The following is a 22,500-nucleotide window of genomic DNA, read 5'->3' on the forward strand; positions in this document are numbered from 1 at the left end:
GCTGAAGGCAGTGAAGGATGCTTGCCTGCCCGTACTGACGCTGCTGTCAGTGCCTCGTTACAGCGCTGCTCGGCTGAGGTGACTCTGGGCAGATCGTACCAAGTAATTACTGAGTTGAGTTTCCGCAGGAAGTGAGATTCGAGTCTCCATTGAACATTTGTAATCCGGCACTTATTTCCCAATGACAGTTCGAAAAATAAATGTTGCCCAATCGTTTTATTTCAAGGTCCTTTCAGTCACTTTTGAGAATATGATCTGTTATTTGCGGTCTCTGTTTGTCAATGCTGCAAATGTTATGCTTCCGTCACACGTTACTTGTGTCCATGATCTGCACTTTTCCAGTATACTTACACTTTACACGCCCAGGGAAATTTGTTGTCCAATAAATATATTCATTGTAATTTTTGTTCCATAAATTATTGATATTCCTGTATTTCAAGTAACTCTACAGGCCGTGCAATGCATACTGCTTACCTGGTTCACAATCGTCACACCCTCCCCCGTGTGTTCCTGAAGGGCTCGCCACGCCAGCCGGGTCTCTGTTCCTCGGCACACACGCTGCACCACGCGGCTCACAAATGCATTTCAGAGTTCACGTTTGTGTGTATTTTATTGCATTAAAATAGAGTTTTAGGCATTCAATTTCGCTGCTGATATACATTTTCCAATTTCCAGTTAAATAACGTAATTCCGGCGTGTCTGTTTCATCGTAAAAAACTTAAGCGTACGCATCCTGATGGCGGGATCAGAGCCTTTCTGTTTCAACACTTTTCCTCTTATAATTTCAAACGCCTTGAGCTCTAACAATTAATATTTCTATCTTGATTTACTACACCAACAAAAAGCCTCGACTCGTGTGCCACACTGCGGCTGTTCTGGCATCAGTACACCGCTTTTCGAGGCACAGGACAACGATCCTCCGATATTATTCCGGATATTAATTGCCTTTTTCACTTTGTTGTGTCCAGTATTTAAGTTTAAGGGCCAGTCTTCTTTGATTCTTAAGTAATCAGGTCACATCATCACCAAGTCAATCCTTTTCTGTTGTTTGCTAGCTTCACAAATTAGTTTTTTTTAGATAATCATTAAATGAGACTTATTGAAAACGTTTTAAGAAAAACAATCATAGTGGATACAAAACTTCAGTTATGTAGTGGATATTCATCGCAACTTTCGTTTATGTTTTCATGTATTTTCCCTTTATATAATAAAATGTTATTAGTGTCACCTTTTGCTGCTTTAAAAACTCACACAACTGAGGAAATAAACGAGACGCATATTTCCCGTCTCGCCACACTCCTGTTCCCGATGTTCACTAAAACGTGAATATTTCTGAGACTCGAACAGTGTCGTCTGCTGTCCGCACCTGCCGCAGGCCGGGCTGGCACATCTGCCTGCCTTGTTTGCCGTCCTGCCGGGGGTCGGTGGCCTCTCTCACAGCGCTGATGCCGACCCTCACCGATCAGCTTGAACCATCCTCGGCCTTCTGTGGGTAAAATACAAAACAGTTTATTTAAAATTTTCCTAACTATTCGTTTATGCCCGCAATTATTATTCATCCTTAATGATGCATAGCAGAAAATCACTACCTACAAGTAAGCTCTTGGTGACGATTGTTTGATTGCGTAAGGTGCTGAAATCCTAAAAAAAATATACATAAGACCCCCAAATTAATTAATTGGTAACCTCTACTTAATGCTCTGATAGTGAACACTGAATACCCTTTTCAAAGGGCACAAGGAGAGCATTTATACACGTAGGATGTAGTCAAAGATATTGCAATCTAAAAATCCTACAAATTTTTGCCTTCTTCACAAAAATATTCGTACTCTTCAAGAGCTTCAAGTTGGGGACGACGCCAGCGTCCCCCAGGCGGCCAGCGAGCCGAACCTTCGTGAAGGCTTTGTGTGAGGGTACGTTTGATTTGACTCAACAAGAATTGATGAAAATGCTAATTTCATACATACAGATAAATCTTATTATACCCTAGAATGTAGACAACAAAAGTGTAACTATTATCATATACATAAAACACTTTACATAATTGTATTCCAAATAAATGTAGATCAATACGTGAACCGAAAACTATTCCAAATATATATTTTATCGAACAAGAGCCGATGAAATGAATTAATGAACAATCCCAAACTGAGGTCAAGGTCAAGACACATGGATGGAAAAATGTCTCAATCTTGACGGGCGGGAGAACCAAAGAGTTATGCTCCTCAACGCCGACATGTTCCTGACGGCTGGAGACCCCGAAGGCAGGCGCACACACACACACACACACACACACACACACACACACACACACACACACACACACACACACACACACACACACACACACACACACACACACACACACACACACACACACACACACACACACACACACATGCACTCCATTTCACTGTACTTTCCTGAACTCCCAAATCACACTCTCCTATTCCTTCTCCTCTGCCGTCCTTCAAGCAATGGGTCCTTCGCCTATGTCACTGCACCTTCACATATGTTCGCTCGTAGCTCTGCCTCCTTAATTAGCATCTTATCGCATGACAGATATGCTAAAAGTCAACACTATTCACGATAATACTTACCATGAATGATCTTCGTATAGGAATATCATGATCTCTTTCTCACAACCTTGCTCAGTTTATAGGATCTTGCTGCGGCCAAACCAATAACCTTCAGTCTATTCCCTTGCACACATTTATTTTCTCCTCTTTTAATCTCTCTCCTTCATGCACACACATACACACACACTCTCACACACGCCCTCTCTCTCTCTCTCTCTCTCTTCTTCTCTCATACTCTTTCTGTCTTTCATAACTTCTTTTCGGACGTATCAAAGACTCAGCACTCACTTCCATTTGTCTTTTTTTCCCTTCGTCTCGGGTTGCCCTTCTGAGGTACGGTATCGGAAATCACTGTCGTAATCTTTGGAGAGTGTGTGTGTCCGTGTGTGTGTGTGTGTGTGTGTGTGTGTGTGTGTGTGTGTGTGTTCCCTGGCTCGTTTCTTTTCTACTTGTGGCGAAGGCGTTCGATACGACCAGAGGGGAAGGCAGCGAGGGGAGAGTTGGGGAAGGGGCGAGTAGTTACTGTTATTCGTGAAAGTTCAAATAACTCCCCCAAGTTTTAGAGAGGGGCGCCTGCGGTGGAACGAGGAAGGTGAGCGCCGCAGAAAGGGGGAGAAGAGCTTGTATATACCAGCTACGCCATCACCATCATCATCAGCGGCAGCAGCAGGAGCAATGAACATTATCACTTGCAAGGGACACGAGAGAACCGTCGCCAAGCAGGTTACGGCCTTGTTTTTACTGCAGTTTGGAATGTGGTGTTTTTTTCTGCCCAACAATGGTATGTATGTGTGTGGGGGGAGGTAATGTGTGTGTGTGTGGGGGGGGGGGGAGGTAATGTGTGTTTGTGAGTGTGTGTGTGTTTGTGTGTGTGTGTGTGGGGGGGGAGGTAATGTGTGTTTGTGAGTGTCTGTGTGTGTGTGTGTGTGTGTGTGTGTGTGTGTGTGTGTGTGTGTGTGTGTGTGTGTGTGTGTGTGTCACTGTGGTGTGTTTTATGAGTTGCGTGTCCCGCTGACTCGGTCATAATTACGTAGAGTCATGTGTCAAAGAATTTTCACCTCGTGGAGATGAAGGGAACGTCAGGAAAAAAAGCACCGCTCGCTGGGCGTCTTGCAGGGCCCGGCTTGATATGAGAAAACTTAAACAGTTATGAAACTGCACTTGCAACCTCTTTCAAGTGCATTTCCAAGAACTACGCTGCAGCCAAGGGTTTTCACTTGTAACATTAATTTATGTAGATTAAGTCTTTGGTAACCGTCTGTGTTCCTTTTCGGCGCAGTGAAGGGCAAGAAGAGCAGTTCACACACTTTTCGAATGTGCTTTGTAAACACCGTGAAATAACAAATATTGCAAGTAAAACATGCAAAAAGCAGTCGTTCTTGACGTTTAAAATTATGAATTATGCGTGCTGGTGTCAGCCAAGACAAGTCATTACATTTTCTTCTTGGAGCAGGTGGTAACCCTGACATTTTTTTTAATTAGCACTCAAGAAATATATAAAAACACACGTGTGAAAATTTTAATATAATACATTTTTCTGCAAACATAAAATTATAAAAATGCTTTCCCTGGGATAATTTTTGCCTTGCGACTACAAATGGGAGCAGTCTGGCTGTCGTGCATCTTATTTCATACAAAGCCCACTCATATTGTTGTGGCCAGATCTTTTACTTTGGTGCAAGGTATGTCTGAATGTATATACATTTTTTATTTCGCTTTTTTCCCCCCTTACTGCAAAGTTATTAAGTGTGGCAAAGTGTATCTCATACTACGTTTATCTTTAAATACTTCTCTGATTTATATTTTCTTACAAATAAATGCAACTTTTCCTCAAGAAAATATTCTCGGCTCCCACGGTACTCTGGAGAGACAGGCTCTTCCCGGAGGCCCGCCAATCTCAGAGGTAATTTTAGAGGATCTTCGCTGAGGGGCAAAGGAGACCCGCAACTGCATCGTCCCGACACACGGGATGCCGGCGAAACAAATGGACCAATTCGCTACAACAATGTTAATGGAAACAGTGAGTAAGTTGAGTGAATATACGTCACAATTAAATTCATTGTCGAATTTACAGTACAACTGTTGTTAATCTTATATGTACGTAGACCACAGTTTTCTTCGGTATATTTGTCAGAAACAGGCAGCATCATTTTCACGAACCAGCAATATCCTCTAATGGAAAATCTACTCCACACAAAAATTTGTGGTACGAGGAAAAAGTGGCGGAAAAACCTGATAGCCTCGTACAATGCAGTCCACTATGAATCTAACGGCGCCGGATGGACGAGAACTAAAAGCTTTCAACGAGCAACTCTTTGGCGTTTTTCCATTCCCTGATGCACCAAATTCCGCCAATGTTCGGGCAACGTTACGTGTCAGAGGCAATCACTGGCGCTCTCTTGTCTGGCTTTTTCTGTTATCTTCCCACATCCATGTATCTGCATTGCCCCTCCGCCTGGTATTGTCTATCACTTGCTATGCTTTAATTATAAGATATAAGTCATAATTACACCAGAGGCAGCAGGTGGCAGCGTGGTGTTTTCCTTTTACCATAGAGAGAATGTTTCATAACAGGCAACACTTGTTTTCTGGTCTCCACAACACAGACACTCTACTCCACTCTCATACATATAAACAACAACCGGGCTCCTAAATTCGGTTGCCTCTCGTATAAACTAACCAATTTTCTGGAGGATTCTCCGGGCCAATTCAGGTGGTGTCAATATTTTCAAAGAGAGCCAACTTGTGCATTCAGCAGCAGTCAGCGGCGGCAAGGCACTGGTCTTCCCGCGGCCCTGATTTTAGAACCCTGCCTGATGGACGAGGGAATATTTTCGCCGCGTCGATATTAATACCACAAACGGCGCGGAATAACTGTTGAAGTCGAGTTTGAATGTACTGGGTCTTTCTTTTTATGGTTCTGAAATGTAAGAAACAACTACTGTGAAGCAAAATAAAAAGTCATGAGGAGAAAACAAAATATATCACGTCATTATTTTTCTAGCCCGGGGGAGAGTTAACGAAATTTGTCATGAGTGAAGTCTAGCGCCCCGCCCCGCTACGACGCCTTGAATTTGTCTGTCGCAAAGAAGAAAGAACTCCTGTCTTGGCTTATTTTCTTTTCACGCAGTGTCAATGTTCTCGTGCTATAACTTATTTTCTTTTCACGCAATGTCAATGTTCTCGTGCCTGAACTCCTATTTTCTTTTTCAATATTCACTTGACATCTATTTTTTTTTCACTGGTTTTGCACTTGTGTTTTAGCCTTCTGAATTCATTGTCTTTCCTTCCAGAGTTTTTTTTAAGTAATTTTTCCTTTCTTCTATTTTCTCACTTCCTTTATTGCTATTTTTCAGGAATAATATGTCAGCTAAGTGTTCGTCTACGTCTTCTTTGTATGGGTATTGGGTACAAAAAATTATATCTTTCAGGTAAGAAAAAATGAGGGTTAAATTACTTCAGTCCATCCTCTCGGCCCCAGGCACCATTAACATGCACCAGCACCACGCCCACGTCCCCCCTCTCCGCCACAACTCAGACAGCAGCACCGCCAAGCCATCAGCGGCACGTCTCTCTGCCATCGTCACGACCCTCCCACTACGTCACCGCCGCTACGTATCCTTCCATGCACGTGCAGCCAAGAGCCAACACCATCAAAGCCCCCTCCTCCAAGCCCACCCCCTCCATCACCACCACCACCAGAACTACCAACCATCACGACCACAAAAGCCAACCATTCGCCCGGCGCCACCACTTCGATCCCCCGCACCAAACCGTCTTCATCGTATCACTTCACAATGGCCACGGAAAACACCCGGGCCAAAATGCCGAGGGTTCAGGCACGAAATTCAGCAATCGACAGACTAATGCCGCGGAGAACCACATCCCAGCGTCGGCAGTAATAGCTGGCATCACTCTCGCGGGTCCCTTCCGGAGGGGTGAAGCTCAGGGGGGAAGGGGCGTGTTGTGGAGGGAGGAGGAAGGGTCGCGGAGTCAAGGGCGGAGCAGTATCGGTCTCAAGGAAGGGGAGCAGGAGAAAGAGAGGAAGTGAGAAAGAGGGATAATTAAGAGAAGACCTAACGAAGGGTGACAGTTGGAAGGAGGTGGAGTATGAGTATGAGTAGGAGGAGGAGGAGATGCAAAAGAAGGGAGAAGAAGAGGAGGAGAAGAGGGAGGAGGAGGAGGAGGAGGAGGAGCACAGCGAAGGCAAAGAGAATTATAAACGAGGAAGAGAGAAGTAGCAGCGAGTATAAAGTGAGAAAAAATGAACCTGAAGTAAAGGCGCCGGGGAAAGAGGAACATGAAAATAATGAGGAGAAAAAGGAGGAGGAGGAGGAGGAGGAGAAGGAGGAGGAGGAGGAGGAGGTGATGAGGAAAAAACGGAAAGCTAGGTACTCGAGCAGGAAGAGAAAGAGGAAGAGGAAGAAGAAGAAGAGGAGAAAAAAAACTGGAAATGAGGGTAAGGTATGGAAGTGGAGGAGGGGAGGAGGAGGAAGATATAGAGGAGAGGAGAGCACTAGGAACACGGAAGATGGTTTTGATTGCTGGAAGGCGTGTGCTTGTCTGTGTAAGCGCGGAGGTAATGAGCGGCGGGCGTGGGTCGGCTGCCGCTGCTAAGAGGCTACTCACCTCATTAATCGCGTTCTCCTCTCCAGGAAATATTGTTGAGCACTTTCTGAACGCTACGGAAGCCTTAATGGACACGTTTCCGCCTGCTCCTCACCACCTGACCCTCCGCTTTCTTTCGAGATTACGTTCATACACACACACACACACACACACACACACACACACACACACACACACATATCTAAATCTATGTCTATCTCTTTATCTATCTATCTATCTGCCCCTCTAAATATATGAACAGCGCTAAGATTTCTTTGTATACTCGTGAGAAGTTCCTTATACATAGATCAGTTCCCTTCTCGGTGTCCTCTGCTGCCACCCTGAAATATTCACCCCACGCTGAGAGGGACCACATGTTGGGCCCCTCGCCACACCAGAAAAAAATGAGCCCTAAATTGCGCATTATTGAACAGGCAAGAGTTACGGTCAGGGGCACATTTTAGTTGGATTTTTTTCACCCTTACGGCAGTTCACATCAAACGTAAATTTTCCACTTCACCCAGAAAATGGAACCTTTTACGTCCTCAGATATTATGTTGGAAAAATTTGGGATTCTTTTTCCAGGCTTTGTATGTAAGGAAAACCGTGGACCTTCCAGAAAAGTGACCTTTGGAGTACTTAACAAAAACTTTTCCAGTTCTTTGACATTTCACATGGAAACATTCCTTGGAAACAATGTTCGCGCGCCGACACTAATTCGGGTACAAAACTTTTCACTATCTCCGCTACGTCCCATCCTTGATAACGCTCCCTCCCTAATCTCGCTCTTCAGCTCCCCTGCAGCCCACTCCACCATTCACTACGTCTCCTTCCTTTCAGCGTTACCCTTCCCCTCCAGTCCTCGCCTCGTGCGCCGCGGAGACAAACACTTCACCTTTCTCCGGGCCTTCAGACTTGGCTGCCTTCCTCCAAGCGACTCTTTTCTTGTGGCTGAGGTGAGAGTCTGGGAGTATTCCGTGCAGAGAATAATTAGACGCCCATACCAGGACTATATGTTTTTTTTACTAAATGATGCAAAAGCTTTATCGAAACCGCGCGCATGTATATCTGGACATTCTTTTACTATTTTTTTTAACAACAAAGGAGACAGCTCAAGGGAACAACAAAAGGAAACAATAATAAAAAAAGCCCGCTACTCGCTGCTCCTAAAAAAAAAAGAATCAAAAGAGGTGGCCCAAAACTTGAAATGAGTAAGCACGTCTACATCAACCCTACAATTGCAGATAATGAGGGGATGTGACACAAAATTCCGGTATTTGAATACTAAAGGATATACTTTATAGAATATTTAATGAAAGACTAATTCGCAACAATGAACGAATTATCACGTATATTAATGTTAATTGATTATAATAATCAACCACGATCTCTCTCTCTCTCTCTCTCTCTCTCTCTCTCTCTCTCTCTCTCTCTCTCTCTCTCTCTCTCTCTCTCTCTCTCTCTCTCTCTCTCTCTCTCTCTCTCCAAGAAATGCGAGAGGAGAAAGAACAAAGGTGCCGCAGACTCTGGATATAATTATTTGTTTGGGAGATTTCCTGTGATTCAACATACAACCATATCAGTGTCTAATGAGCACACCCACCCACCGACACAAACGCCGGCCTCTTCCCCCCACAGGAATGAGGTCCCAGCTTTGCCTCTGTGAAAGTACTGAACGATGATTACGAGTCCAGCACGTGATCAGGCCATGAATGAGTCTCACACACACACACACACACACACACACACACACACACACACACACACACACACACACGATGGCGTGGAAAAGGCCCCGTCTTTAGAAGCTCTTGGAAAGGATAAGTTCTGATCCTCGAACGCGACTCCGGGGTGAGTTGCACGCCGACCAACTGCGACTTGGGCAGAGGCGCCACAGTACGTTGCCTTGAGGACAATGGCGCGAGATTTAAGCTGATCGGCCCACGGGGGAAGCGAGGCACAAAATCCTTCGTTCTTGCCGTGGAAAAGAAGCCAGGGGGAGGCCAGGGCGGAGGTGGTTGGGGGCGTCCTGTGTCTCCCAGGCGTGATGGTGTTGGAGGGAGCGGGGACCAGGACCTGACACGGCTGACTGTTTACAAGATGCTGCCGGTGTGTGTGTGTGTGTGTGTGTGTGTGTGTGTGTGTGTGTGTGTGGGCGGGTGCTTCAGTGGTTTGATGCTTTCACTAATCTCTTTCCTCTCTCTCTCTCTCTCTCTCTCTCTCTCTCTCTCTCTCTCTCTCTCTCTCTCTCTCTCTCTCAGGCCTGGTGATGGGAGGGTACGATGTGGGGGATAAAGAGGACACACGGAGGCTGTCTTCTCCGGAACGTGCGCTTCGTTCTCAAACTCCCGCCCCGACCGCCTCCAAAGAGTATGATCGATGTCAGCCGTCAGTCGCGAGTCAGGGCGGAGTTCCTGAGAGTAAGCCATCCGCGAAGAGGACAAGACGTTTGGAAGTGTCACAGTTTGTTTGCTTTCTTGTTCGTTAGTGTCAGCTTGTTGTGTCTTTATCCTCGGTGTGGTGGCGGCGGCGAAGGTTCAGAGGCGCTCACTCACACCACTTGTCTTTTCCAACTTCAAAAAAATATTATGCTGGCAATGTTTTCAAAATATTATTCGTCCAGTCAATAAAGTATCAATATTTTGTAAAGTTGATTATCATGTTCAAGATCGTCAGTACAATTGCTTTAGTGTGTCTTTTTTTATGTTAAAAGGAAGTAGTACAGTTCTGGAGTATCTCTTTGTTGCTTGTGAAACACTTGGCTTTCGAAATATGTGCTTCGTTATTTGCTTTCAAACACTGCAAACACTTCAGTTCTGCTAATTCAGTTATGTTTGCTTTGTCTCCGGAGCTTTGAAACTATCAAACAAGCATGATGGAGGAGTTTATCTTAATATTTCCATAGACATTCTGATGAAATCTTATCGAATGACCAACTATCATCTGAGAAGGCTCTAATCTAAAGCACTCCTATCAAACACATGCATATATTCCCCGGTAGTACTTGATGTAAAATGGCTCAATACGATATGAAATACGTATGGCTTGAGATACACTTTCTGTCTATCGATCTTAAATTCGGGGGTTTGTCTCAGAGGGAGCACTGGGCGGCAGAATGAGCTGATCAGCATTATAAAAACCAGTTACTTAAAAAAAAAAAAAATCTGGCAGGGGAAGACCATTAGCGACAACAAGACCCTTTCGGCGTCTGGGCTAGAAAAGAGTAGCAACCATATTATTATTATTATTATTATTATTATTATTATTATTATTATTATTATTATTATTATTATTATTATTATTATTATTATTATTATTATTATTATTATTATTATCATTATTATTATTTTTATCAACATCAATTTCAATAGTAACAAGAGTAGGAGTGGGAGGAGGAGGAGGAGGAGGAGGAGGAGGAGGAGGAAGAGGATAGCAGCAAATTCAGTAGTTGTGGCAGCCGACGCAGAAGCAATAGTAGCAAAATTAAGTCTAAGGTTGTTAAGGAATTCACCGTCTATTCTCATTCCCACTTTATTCAGAATACAATAATTTCTTATACACTTCTCTAAACAAGGCGCGAATAATTTTGGAGTTATTGTGGGGAATAATGGTGGCCGAGCTGTATTTCTTCCTCTTCCTCTCTGCTCTCCATGTCTGTCTCTGTCTCTCTCTCTGTCTGTCTGTCTGTCTGTCTCTTTCTGTTTTTCTGTCTCTCTGTTTCTGTCTATCTGTCTGTCTCTCTCTTTCTCCCTCAATGGAATCAATATATTTCAATAATCTTATCTCATATCATTACGCGAGGAAATCATCACAAAGAAGAATCCATAAATTGCACTTCAAATTGCACTTCCAATACACGCCAGAAAACAGATGTCCGGCAATTACACAACATGAATCACGTCACGAAGCGCCGGACATAAACAAGACGAATGTATCGGCTTTGATCTTAATAAAGGATGGCACGAGGGTTGCATATCTTGTCGCTTCGTGTAATATATTCAGGGCTTTCATTGTAGCTCCCACTCAATGCTCGCAATGCCACTCCAACCCATCTTCCTCCTCCTCCTCCTCCTCCTCCTCCTCCCTTCCACTCCAGTATCCAGCGGTGCCACTCCTCGTCACGGCCCACACAATGCCACCGCCAACAACTCCAACACTCCCTATCACCTTTCACTCCCCATTGCCGCCACGGAATTTCAGCAACCCCTTTCCAATACCACACATTTCCCAGCCCAATTCTCTTTTCGAATGGCCCGGAACAGAGTACCTGGCATTTAATTAACGAAAAAAAGGAAAAGAAAAAAGAAACGGAAAAAGAGAGACGGGGGGGGGGGTTGATCAAATGGGAGAAAGAGGAAGGGACAACGACGCACTCCGGCAATGATAACGAAGAGTAGTGGGACGAGGCGCGGGAGAAAGCAGTCCTCGGAAAACACTACCTTTTGGATCTACGGGGGGAGAGGGGGCTAAGGGGGTAGGGGAGAGGGTACTACCAGGTGTTTCATTAGCCGGGAACTTTTTCGTGCCATTACGGGTGCGCGGGCCGGGTGATGTACACACTAGACCCGCACCAACTTTCCTTCTTGAAGTATCTGCGAAGTGATCTGAAGGGAGGAAGGTGCTGCAACTTGAGGGGACCGACGGTCGCCACGCCGAACTCCTTCTCCCCCCCCCACCCCTGCGCCCCTCCTCCCCCCGCCGCCACCGCCGCCGCCATTAATAGCAAGGAAAATACTCGACTCTGGTTTCATGGTGAGAACTAATTAGACAGAGAAATGCGAGCGTGAAACACGTATAACTTTTTATTTCTTTTTAGGCTGTTTGAAGGTGGAGGAGGAGGGGGAGAAAGGAAGGGGAGGGACTGGGAAAGGAAAAGGGGCATAGATAGAACAAGAAGAGGAGGGAGGAAGGGAGGGAGGAGAGGAAAATATGGACTAAAAGTGTGAGGATGAGAGTGAAAGATGAGGAGGAAGAGGAGGGAAGGAAGAAGAAGAAGGAAGAAGCATGGAAACAAGGAAATGCAGGCAACATAAGGCCTATTAGCTCATTACGAGGTTGCCCGCTATGGTGATTTAATCTGCTCATCAGCCACTTGGGGCCTGGCGAGCAGATGAAAGCACCTCGATATTCCATTTATTCCTGACGCAACGAGAAGACGATCGATTCGATTTTTTGAAGGAGTTGATGGTATTCGCATTTACTACTTATAAAGGAAGATTGTTCCAGTGGCGGATGACTCGGTTTGAAAAGAAACTCCTTCCAATGTCTGTCTTGCATCGACTCGACTGAAGGGGTAAACCGTTATTTCTAGTTCTTGAGTTAGTTTGTAGTTGAAAGAATTTGGAGTAATCGACATTATTGAATTTTTTCAGGTACTTGAAGACTTGAATCATATCCCCTCGTAGGCGTCTTTTTCCAATGTAAAGAGATTGAATCGCTTGAGTCGTTCCTCGTACGGTTGGGTGCTTAAGGATGGAATCATTTTCGTGGCGCGTCGTTGAATCCTTTCCAGTAAATCAATGTCCTTTCTGTAATTAGGAGACCAGAACTGTACTGCATACTCGAGGTGCGGTCTTACCATGGAATTATACAAGGATAGCATCACGTCTGGCGTTTTACACTCGAAGTTCCTCGCTATGAACCCGAGCATAGTGTTGGCTTTGTTATATGCTTTTTTACATTGATTCGCGTGTTTCAGGTCACTGCTGATAGTGACCCCAAGATCCTTTTCCTCCTGCATCGCCTGCAGAGGTTTCCCATTCATGATGTATGTGTGGTTGCTATTTCTGGACCCAATGTGCATGACTTTGCATTTGTCAACATTAAAGGACATTTGCCATTTTTCCGACCATTCGATAATGTGATCGAGGTCTTTCTGGATGATTTCGCAGTCGGTCTTTGTGAGGGCCTTTCCACCCACCTTGGTGTCATCAGTAACTTTCGATATTGTGGATTTCAGTCCTGTTTCTAGGTCGTTGATATATATGATAAAGAGAATGGGTCCCAGCACCGACCCTTGAGGCACTCCACTAGTGACTGGAAGCCAATCAGAAGGCTGTCCGTTGAGTAGTACTCGTTGTTTTCTGTCGGTGAGCCAATCTCTTATCCACGCGATCAAATTTTCTCCAATGCCCGCCGAGTGCAGTTTCTTATGGAGTCGCTCGTGCGGTACCTTGTCGAAGGCTTTCTGAAAGTCCAGGTATATAACATCACTGGGGATGTGGTCATCCCAATTCTTATATATACCTTGGAAGAAGTCTAATAGATTCGTTAGGCAGGAGCGCTTGTTTCTGAAGCCATGCTGGGTGTCGGAGATTAGAGTATTGTCCTCTAGAAACTTGACGAGTTTGTCTCTAATAACCTTCTCGAGTATTTTTTCTGCCACTGATGTCAAACTTATGGGCCTGTAGCTTAATGCAACGCTTTTGTCTTCTTTTTTGAAAATCGGTGTTACGTTCGTCATCTTCCAGTCTTCTGGGACCTTGTTCAGTTGTACTGACCAATTAAATATGTTAGTGAGTGGTTGAAGTATTTGCTGTTCAAGTTATTTTAATAACCGCGGCTACAAGTTGTCGGGTCCCGTTGACTTGTTCGTGTCGAGTTTGTCCAAGTACTTTTTTATTTCTTGGTCGCATATTGAGTCAATTTCCGGGGGTGTGATTCCCCTTGGCGGATCAGGGACCTCGAGAATGGTTTCGATGTCCTCTGCTGTGAATACGGATGCGAAGTTACTGTTGAGGATTCTGGCCATGTGGTTGCTGTCCTGGGTTACGGATTCAGTCTCGTCTGTCAGGGGACTAATATTGGATTTTACTTTCTTTTTCGATCTTATGTGGGTGAAGAATTTCTTGGAGCTAGTTTTGATTTCGCGCGCTATTTGTTTTTCATAGCTGCGTTTGCTACTCCGAATAAGGGTGCGACAAGCTCTGAGGCTGTTGTGGTACTGTGTACGGGTACGAGAAAGGAGGGAGGGAGAAGATAAAAAATCTGGACTAAAAGGGTGAGGATGAGAATGAAGGAGGGATAAGGGAACTAGTAGATCGTTGCGAAGCGTGAATGATGAAGGAGGAGGAGGAGAAGAAGGAGGAAGAGGATGAGGAAGAAAAAAAAGATGATTAAATAGTCGGACGAGGGCGATGATGAAAGAGGGGAGGAGGTGGAAGGGGGAAGGAGGAGGTGTGTGTGTGTGTGTGTGTGTGTGTGTGTGTGTGTGTGTGTGTAGGGAGGGGGTGGGGGGAAGGGGCGGCGGCTGTAATAACGACCGTGACTGGGAGCAGGTGGCGCAGATTAACGGTTAATAATGCCCGGAGGCAGGGACGCGTGGAAGGAGCGAGCAGACGGTCTGACGGAGGAGGTGCTGGAAGGACGTGGGCGCTGCGGGAGGAGGCGGGACACGAACTGCTGAAGAAGACGGAGAAAGCAAATGTATGGGGACAGAAATTGGGTGAAGTGAGTAAAGTAAAGGACGGATGAGCTGCTAAGAGATTGCTCAGGGCATGGACACGTTTTGCTGAGGAGGAGAAAGTAAATGTTGGGAGATAGATGATAGGGGGAAGTGAGAGCATAGGGAAGGGCGAGGAGCTTCTAAGAAAGTTCAGAACAAGGTTAAGTAAGTGTATTAACCTTCTGAAGTGGTATTAGTTGGCACTTTGGCCCCGTGAGTGCCTTGTGTGTAGAGTCTGGTGAGGGAATTGGAAAGTCGCGTAGAGTAAGGAGTGGAAGGTTTTTGGATAAGGAAGAGTGTGAGAGTTGCTAAGGCATAGTCAGGTAACTGTTTTAAGATCCTGAAAAGCTATTAGCCGCGTAGAGGGAGCAGCGGTAGTGTTTTAGATACGGAAAAGTGGAGGAATTGCTAAACAGGGTGTGGGCAGGTAACTGTATTAAGATCCTGGAGAGCTATTAGCCGGTGAGTGCCTTGCGTGTAGAGGTTGGTGAGGGAAGAAAAGTCGCGTAGAGGGAGCAGCGGTAGATTTTTTGATACGGAAGAGTGGAGGAATTACTAAGACATGGTGTGGGCAGGTAACTGTATTAAGATCCTGGAGAGCTATTAGCCGGTGAGTGCCTTGTGTGGGAGGCTGCAGGCACGGGGAGAATGCAGAACAAGGAAAACATGAAACGCGTGAACGAAAAACAAATATAAAGAAAAGATATAATGATGGAAAAAATATAATACTCAAATACATTAACGTCGTTTTGCCAACTGATGATGTACCATAGAATAATCCAATATAATTAGAGAGGAAAATACTGTTTTTTTAAGCTTAATCAGAACAGTTTAGAATGGCCCGGCTAAGCGTGAAAAAGTTGCACGGTAAAATGTGATAAAAAGATCGCTGCAATTGGACACCTAATCGAACAGGTATGCGAGGCTCTTTAGGCTTCAATAAATCAGTTTAGAGTGATCAGATTAAGAATAAACGAGCTGTACGGTACAATATGTTAAAAAGATGTCACTGCAATTCGACACATAATCGTACAGGTGCATCAGTAAATACGATTCCGAAATAAGCGTCCAGGCACAGCGCGAGCGAGCCGATAATTTCACGGATTTAGTATTGGGAACTAGGCGTCCATGGGTGTGTCAGGCATATCTGGCTCTAAATATTTTACGCCAGGGATTTTTGTGTTCGGTTCACATAATCCTCTCACAGTCAAAGAAATTTCATGGTCTATAAATTTCTCAGAACCAAGACCTGCTTTATTTTTCTTTTGCTGAGATGGAAAAAGTTGGAGTGTTTCCGTGATCTGGCTGATGCAACGAGTACCAGCGCCGCCTCCCCCCCGCGCGGTGTATTTTACGCAGCCCCCGTTTCTTACCGAGAGTTATAAGGGTCGCATTCTTAAACACCTCGGCGGCCAAGCACAACTATATATTTGACAGGGCTTTCGTAGGCGTTTCGGGCATTTCCATGGGTAGTTTAACCCGTCCGCTGCGATTGGCACGGATTTCGCCTTCACTGGTAGCCTGGTAACATATGCTCCCAGGTCTTTCTGTGCCTCTGTGGTGGATAGTGGAGTGTTTCCCATGTGGTATTGGTATGCTGGATTTCCCCTCCCAAGATGCATGACCTCACATTTTTCTTCACTAAATTGGAGCAGCCACTTTTTGTTCCACTCCTGTACCTTGGTGATGTCTTCTTGTACGAAATCCGCATCCAAGGGGTTAATGGTTCTGGTGCTAGTTTGACCCTTCTTCTGTGCCAGGAACGTGAAGAAGCACTCATGAAAGCCCGGTTAATCTCCTTTTTTGGCGGCCTTTGGAAACTGTTGAGGTGCGAGGCGGAAGAGTCGAAAAATGCCGACCTTAGTCACACACGAGGGATGAGGGACGAGGGGCGGGGAGGAGGAACAGTCGACACAACCTACAGGAACCTTGCCTTCGAAGTGATTTATGGGGGCCTCGGAATGGTCAGTTCGTTGGTGCAAGCGAGTGCGTTCGCCAACAGAGTGAGGCAGTAGGGGATTGTTCCGGCACTAAGTTTGAAACACGGCGAGTTACTACTGATGCAGGAAGCCTTGACGAGCCGCCCAGCACTCAATCACGCGGGATGAAACACACCTGGCCTATTGTCGCAGCGTGTATCGAGGCTACCTGTGTTATCACCTTGTTGTTGCTTCTCTTTGTGCGTCTGTCATTTACCTTTTCTATTCAGTATTCAGGAAGCGCCGGTCCCGTGTGTGTGTGTGTGTGTGTGTGTGTGTGTGTGTGTGTGTTTCAACAAATAGAGCCCTTTGATTTTTTATATTTATCCTTTCTATCCCGTCGATTTGCCAGGCGGTGTCGTTTCTTTATTTCCTAGTGTGAGAAGGCCGTCACGTCACGCTATCAGGGTGACGTAACTATTCCCCACTTCAATTTGTAGTTCTTTCCCTCGGGCGCTCCACTCATTGACACATCTCCAGCCTTTTTCCCTCCCTTTCTCCTCCTCCTCCTCCTCACGATCCTCCTACTCCATTTTTATAATTTTGTTTTCATTTTCTTCGTCTTTTCTTCTTTCCTTTCCTCTTTTTTCTTTCTCCTTTTTCCCGACATTCTGTTCCTCCTTTTCTTTCCTTCTTGTTTTCTCTCCTCTTCATTGTTTTATCTTCCAATGATAAATAACACACTTAAAAAATAATCCAATCGCTTTGCTTTCCTTCTGTTGTTCTCATGGTGACGGCTCAGACAACGAACTCACCTCCCTGAAACTTTTGAGACTTTAAAAGATCGTTCACTGTGAATATTCTCGAGGTGAGTGACGATAAAAATCCATCACACGACAGTGGCTGCGTCTTTCCCGACACGTCATATTAACTGAAATGTCTGTATGAAAAGGCGTGAGATGTCGTCTGTTGTGCCACACGCTAAGCGCACTGACACCGAGACGCCTGCAGAGTCTGAAGCGAGAAAACGGAGACACTTCAATTATAAAAAAATAATCAGATCTGTTCCTTGGCATGTCGTTTCCACACCCGGAGGCGCCAACGCGGGATGCGGCGCCTCTTAACAACGGAGACGGGAAGCAAACAATTTACTCATAGGCATCATGGCGCGAACGCTGCAGTTATTGATCAGTGTGGGACAAGCCGCCGCTGTAGTCCTCGAGTCTGGAGCGGGAGAGTGATCCTTCTGGAAAGCCTGACAGTCCGTCCGTTCCACCAGCAGTCACTCGCCGAGACGCGCCATTCATGGGAGTTCTCGAATGAGTGCTCTTTGGCTTTCGTCCAAACTACTGAGGTGCAGACAAGATTCACCTCCTCGTTCAGTAATCAAAACGTCAGGATCAGGAAGCTCACAGGACGCACAAAGATGGCCGCATCATAAGCAACGCTCGGCTCACTACCCAGGGGATTGGGGAGTGACGCCCGCCCTCAACCTATTCTCTCTCTCTCTCTCTCTCTCTCTCTCTCTCTCTCTCTCTCTCTCTCTCTCTCTCTCTCTCTCTCTCTCTCTCTCTCTCTCTCTCTCTCTCTCTCTCTCTCTCTCTCTCCTTTACCATTTCTCTTTTACACCCTAAGACTTCTTCCTCTCGCCCTCCACGCCTCGCCTTTCCTTCCTTGCTCCCACGATGCCTCCGACTCAACAATTTACAGGCGTCTACTTCATCTATATTCATTGCATCCTTCGAATGCACCTTGCCCTATATTCTCTCTCTCTCTCTCTCTCTCTCTCTCTCTCGATCGCTTCATAGTGTAGGTAAATAAATCGTAAAACCAAATTAGGATAACACCAGAATATGCTTTGTTTGACCTCCTGCTTGAAGTTTAGACTCGGGTATGCATAGAAAGTGAGGGACGGAATGTGAGCAATCCGGCACCTCGACCCTACAAGATTTCCTGACTCCAGCGCCCACCTCCTTACTTCTACCCCTCCTCCAGACGCTCATTTGTAGTCCCACCCATCTCAGCTTTGCTCCTTATATATAACCACCAACGTCCTTAGTCTTACTCCTCCCCTCACCACCTTAGCGTTATTTACCTATTCTCATCAGTTCATCACCCTCTAACTAAGAACTAACTAACCTGTGTTTCTTCGCCGTTAACTAACCTGTGTCTCTTCGCCGCCTGCCGCTCTCCTTCTCAACCGCTTTCCATCTACAGCAGTGAACATTATATATTTACCAATCCTCATGAGCTCCTACACCAGTAGCTAACCACTAACTAACCTCTGCCTCCTCGCCGCCTGCCTCTCCTCTCCTTCTCCGCCCTACTTTCCATCCGAAGTGAATCCTCCTTTACGGCTCAAGGCTCTTGGTCCTCCCCAGACAGCTTTGTTCTGAGGGCCAATAGTCTGGACAGAGCGAGTCTTTCAAGCCAGAATACATTAGTGGCCCCGTGAATTACGACAAGACGATATTTTTTTTGCCTTTCTCAGCGCTCGTGCTTTCCTTTGTTCTCCCTATTGTTACGTTTTTCGTTTTCCTTTTTTTTGGTTCCGTCGCGTTTTTATCCCGTCATTGTCCGCGTACACCTGGAGACGTATTCAGATGTTTTACAAGTGACATGTTTTTTCAGGGGCAGGTATCATCCTATAATGAGACCAAATTGTCGAGTCCGTTTTGACGTTGGCTCCCGGGGGTCCATTTCTCCGTTTTGACGTTGGCTCCCGGGGGTCCATTTCTCCCCTCTGCTCTGCCACACAGTCCCAACACCTATTTTTTCCTCTCATATGTTACCTATAGCTTACATATGAGAGGAAGAGATAGGTGTTGGGACTGTGTGGCAGAGCAGAGGGGAGGAAAGGACCCTCGGGAGCCTGCGCGAGACCGGCCTTTTTTTTTTTATATAGAGACTTATGTTAATTAGCATGAGCTCCGCACGTCGGGGATAATTTTATTCGCTTCGGTGACTATTTGATTATATGACGCTGAATGGAAATAGCGATCGACACCGGCATGCAGACGGCAGAAATAATTATCTTGAGGTAAATACAAGGAAACACTAAAAGACACAGGATAAGGAATGGATGGCTCAGAGAAGGCCGTGGAGTGAAAAACCATGGTAGAGGAAGTAAACAAAGGAAGACTGAGGTGCGCTATTTTTTTTTTTAGAACAAAGGAGACGGCTCAAGGGTGGACTCCCCTTCTGGCTGCCGACTTGAGAGGTGTCTTGATAACTCCTCGATCCTCTTTCTTATCAATTTCTGCAACATTCGCGGTCTTCGTTCTAATTTTCATTCTGTGGAACACCATCTCAGCTTCCTCAGAAACCTGTGCTTCGGTGAGGAACAGGAGGTGAGGTTTAGAGAAGGAGAGATAGTGTTCCACAGAATGAAAATTAGAACGAAGACCGCGAATGTTGCAGAAACACAGGTTGGACATGAGACGAAGACAGCGGAAGACCGTCAGGCATGAAAATATATGGACTTGATACGAAGAGAAACACGAGGGAGGATAAAAAAGTGCATGGTGGGAGGTGGAAGAAAGTCGCAGGAAGAGCAAGAACACGCACATGCCCCCACGACCCTCAACACACACACACACACACACACACACACACGCGCGCGTTGTACAGAAATCACAAGCAGTACATGTGTGAGTGACATCTGGCTGACTCCTGCTGCTGCATTGATTAGCGTGCTGCTGCCGTGCGGGTCAGGCGTGGCGAGTGGCGAGTTTTCTGACTTTTTGACTCTCCTGCCACTACACCACCAATTATATACCATGCCAGTTACCACCACAACGACTACCACCACAACCATCACCACAGCCATCACCACAACCATCACCACCACCACCAACACACCCGCACAGCACTCAGTGGTGGCACACATCTATAACATTCATAAGTTCTTACAGATAAAAAGTAAAAAATAAACCTTTGACATTTCATGGTTCATGTATTTTTATTTTCCTATTCGCGTTTCCCATTTGCGCGGTTACTTTGCTGTGATACGAAAATATATTTTGGTGGAACAAATTGTCCTTGAACTGCCAGTCATGTGTTACTAACTCCAACCTGCACCACGAGGATAAATAAGTTCCCTATTGAATATCTATATGTATCTCTATCTATCTATCTATCTATCTATCAATATATATATATATATATATATATATATATATATATATATATATATATATATATATATATATATATATAGATATATATATTTATATATAATTATCTCTCTATCTCTCTATCTATTTATCTATCTATCTATCTATCTATCTCTCTCTCTCTCTCTCTCTCTCTCTCTCTCTCTCTCTCTCTCTCTCTATCTCTCTATCTATCTGTTTCTATGATTATCTATCTATCTATCCATTTATATATTCATCTCTCTCTCTCTCTCTCTCTCTCTCTCTCTCTCTCTCTCTCTCTCTCTCTCTCTCTCTCTCTCTCTCTCTCTCTCTATATATATATATATATATATCTTGTATTAATTCATTAAAATTATATTTATTTTTGTATTTACTGGCGGAAAATATTCTACGAGAAAGCCGAAACAAGATTTTATTTATTTTTTATTTTTCATGATCAAAAGGAAAGGCCATTTTCACACACACACACACACACACACACACACACACACACACACACACACACACACACACACACACACACACACACACACACGCACGCACACACACACACACACACACACACACACACACACACACACACACACACACACACACACACACACACAAAGAAGAAGAAGAAGAAGAAAGATACTCTCCCTGATGACTTATGAAAATGATCCTGAAAAAAAACATTTATGACCTCCAGCAATTTCGTGAGAACTGTCCAGATGACTTTCCTAACCTCACTGCAAACAGCCACATTAAAACAAGGATAAAGAGAAATACAAATGATAGAGCGGCAGACACAAAGAGAAATGCAGTGGCAGGCTGGGAAGGGGAAGATGGATAGAGAGACTCAGGCTTATTTTTTGAGGTTCCTTACAAAAGCATGCACTTGAGATTCCAAAAAAGTAAATAGAAGTGTGTCAACAACTCGACCAGAGAGACATGAAAAAAACAAAGAAAGAAAGAAGAAAGTAATCTAAATATAAATTCACGTACGTGAAAGGAGAAGAAGGAAACGACGTATGAAAATAATCATTGGAAAAAAAATGTGATAAAAAATATTAAGAATGAGAGAAAAATAAAATTAAATCCAGAACAGGAATAAGAAATTAAAGGCGAACATCAAAGAAAATAATCACCTTGACAGAGAGAGAGAGAGAGAGAGAGAGAGAGAGAGAGAGAGAGAGAGAGAGAGAGAGAGAGAGAGAGAGAGAGAGAGAGAGAGAGAGAGAGAGAGAGAGAGAGAGAGAGAGAGAGAGAGAGAGAGAGAGAGAGAGAGAGAGAGAGAGAGAGAGAGAGAGAGAGAGAGAGAGAGAGAGAGAGAGAGAGAGAGAGAGAGAGAGAGAGAGAGAGAGAGAGAGAGAGAGAGAGAGAGAGAGAGAGAGAGAGAGAGAGAGAGAGAGAGAGAGAGAGAGAGAGAGAGAGAGAGAGAGAGAGAGAGAGAGAGAGAGAGAGAGAGAGAGAGAGAGAGAGAGAGAGAGAGAGAGAGAGAGAGAGAGAGAGAGAGAGAGAAAGGAGGCAAAAGACTAGGACGAGGACGAGGAGGGGGAAAAAGAAAAAGAGGTCAGGGATCATGAAGTGATGAAAGGGAAAATAATATAATGCCTCAAGGACCAGAAGACAAAAATATTACGCAGAAAGAAACAGGAGGAGGAGGCAGAGGGCACGGAAAAAAAAACCATTAAAAAAAAAAGAAAAAAAATACACCGCATAATTAAGTGAAGATAAATAAAAGAACAATGAGTTAGAGACGCTACAAAAGAACACACCAAAAAAAAAAAAAAAAAAAGGAAATTAAAACTGGG

At 44.8% G+C, this 22,500-nt stretch overlaps 1 protein-coding gene across 1 annotated transcript in view; it reads right to left on the bottom strand.

Annotated features, from left to right (window-relative positions):
• Window positions 1–22,500, bottom strand: part of LOC127009618 (hemicentin-1-like) — a 142,436-nt gene that overhangs the window by 54,355 nt on the left and 65,581 nt on the right. Inside the window, exon 3 of the mRNA XM_050882848.1 lies at window positions 1–1,486. This exon is cut by the window's left edge and continues 115 nt beyond it. The gene's annotated coding sequence lies outside the window, so the exon portion shown is untranslated. The remainder of the gene's footprint in view (window positions 1,487–22,500) is intronic.

This window comes from Eriocheir sinensis, chromosome 41, assembly GCF_024679095.1.
Source record: "Eriocheir sinensis breed Jianghai 21 chromosome 41, ASM2467909v1, whole genome shotgun sequence".
Classification (NCBI taxonomy): Eukaryota; Metazoa; Arthropoda; class Malacostraca; order Decapoda; family Varunidae; genus Eriocheir; species Eriocheir sinensis.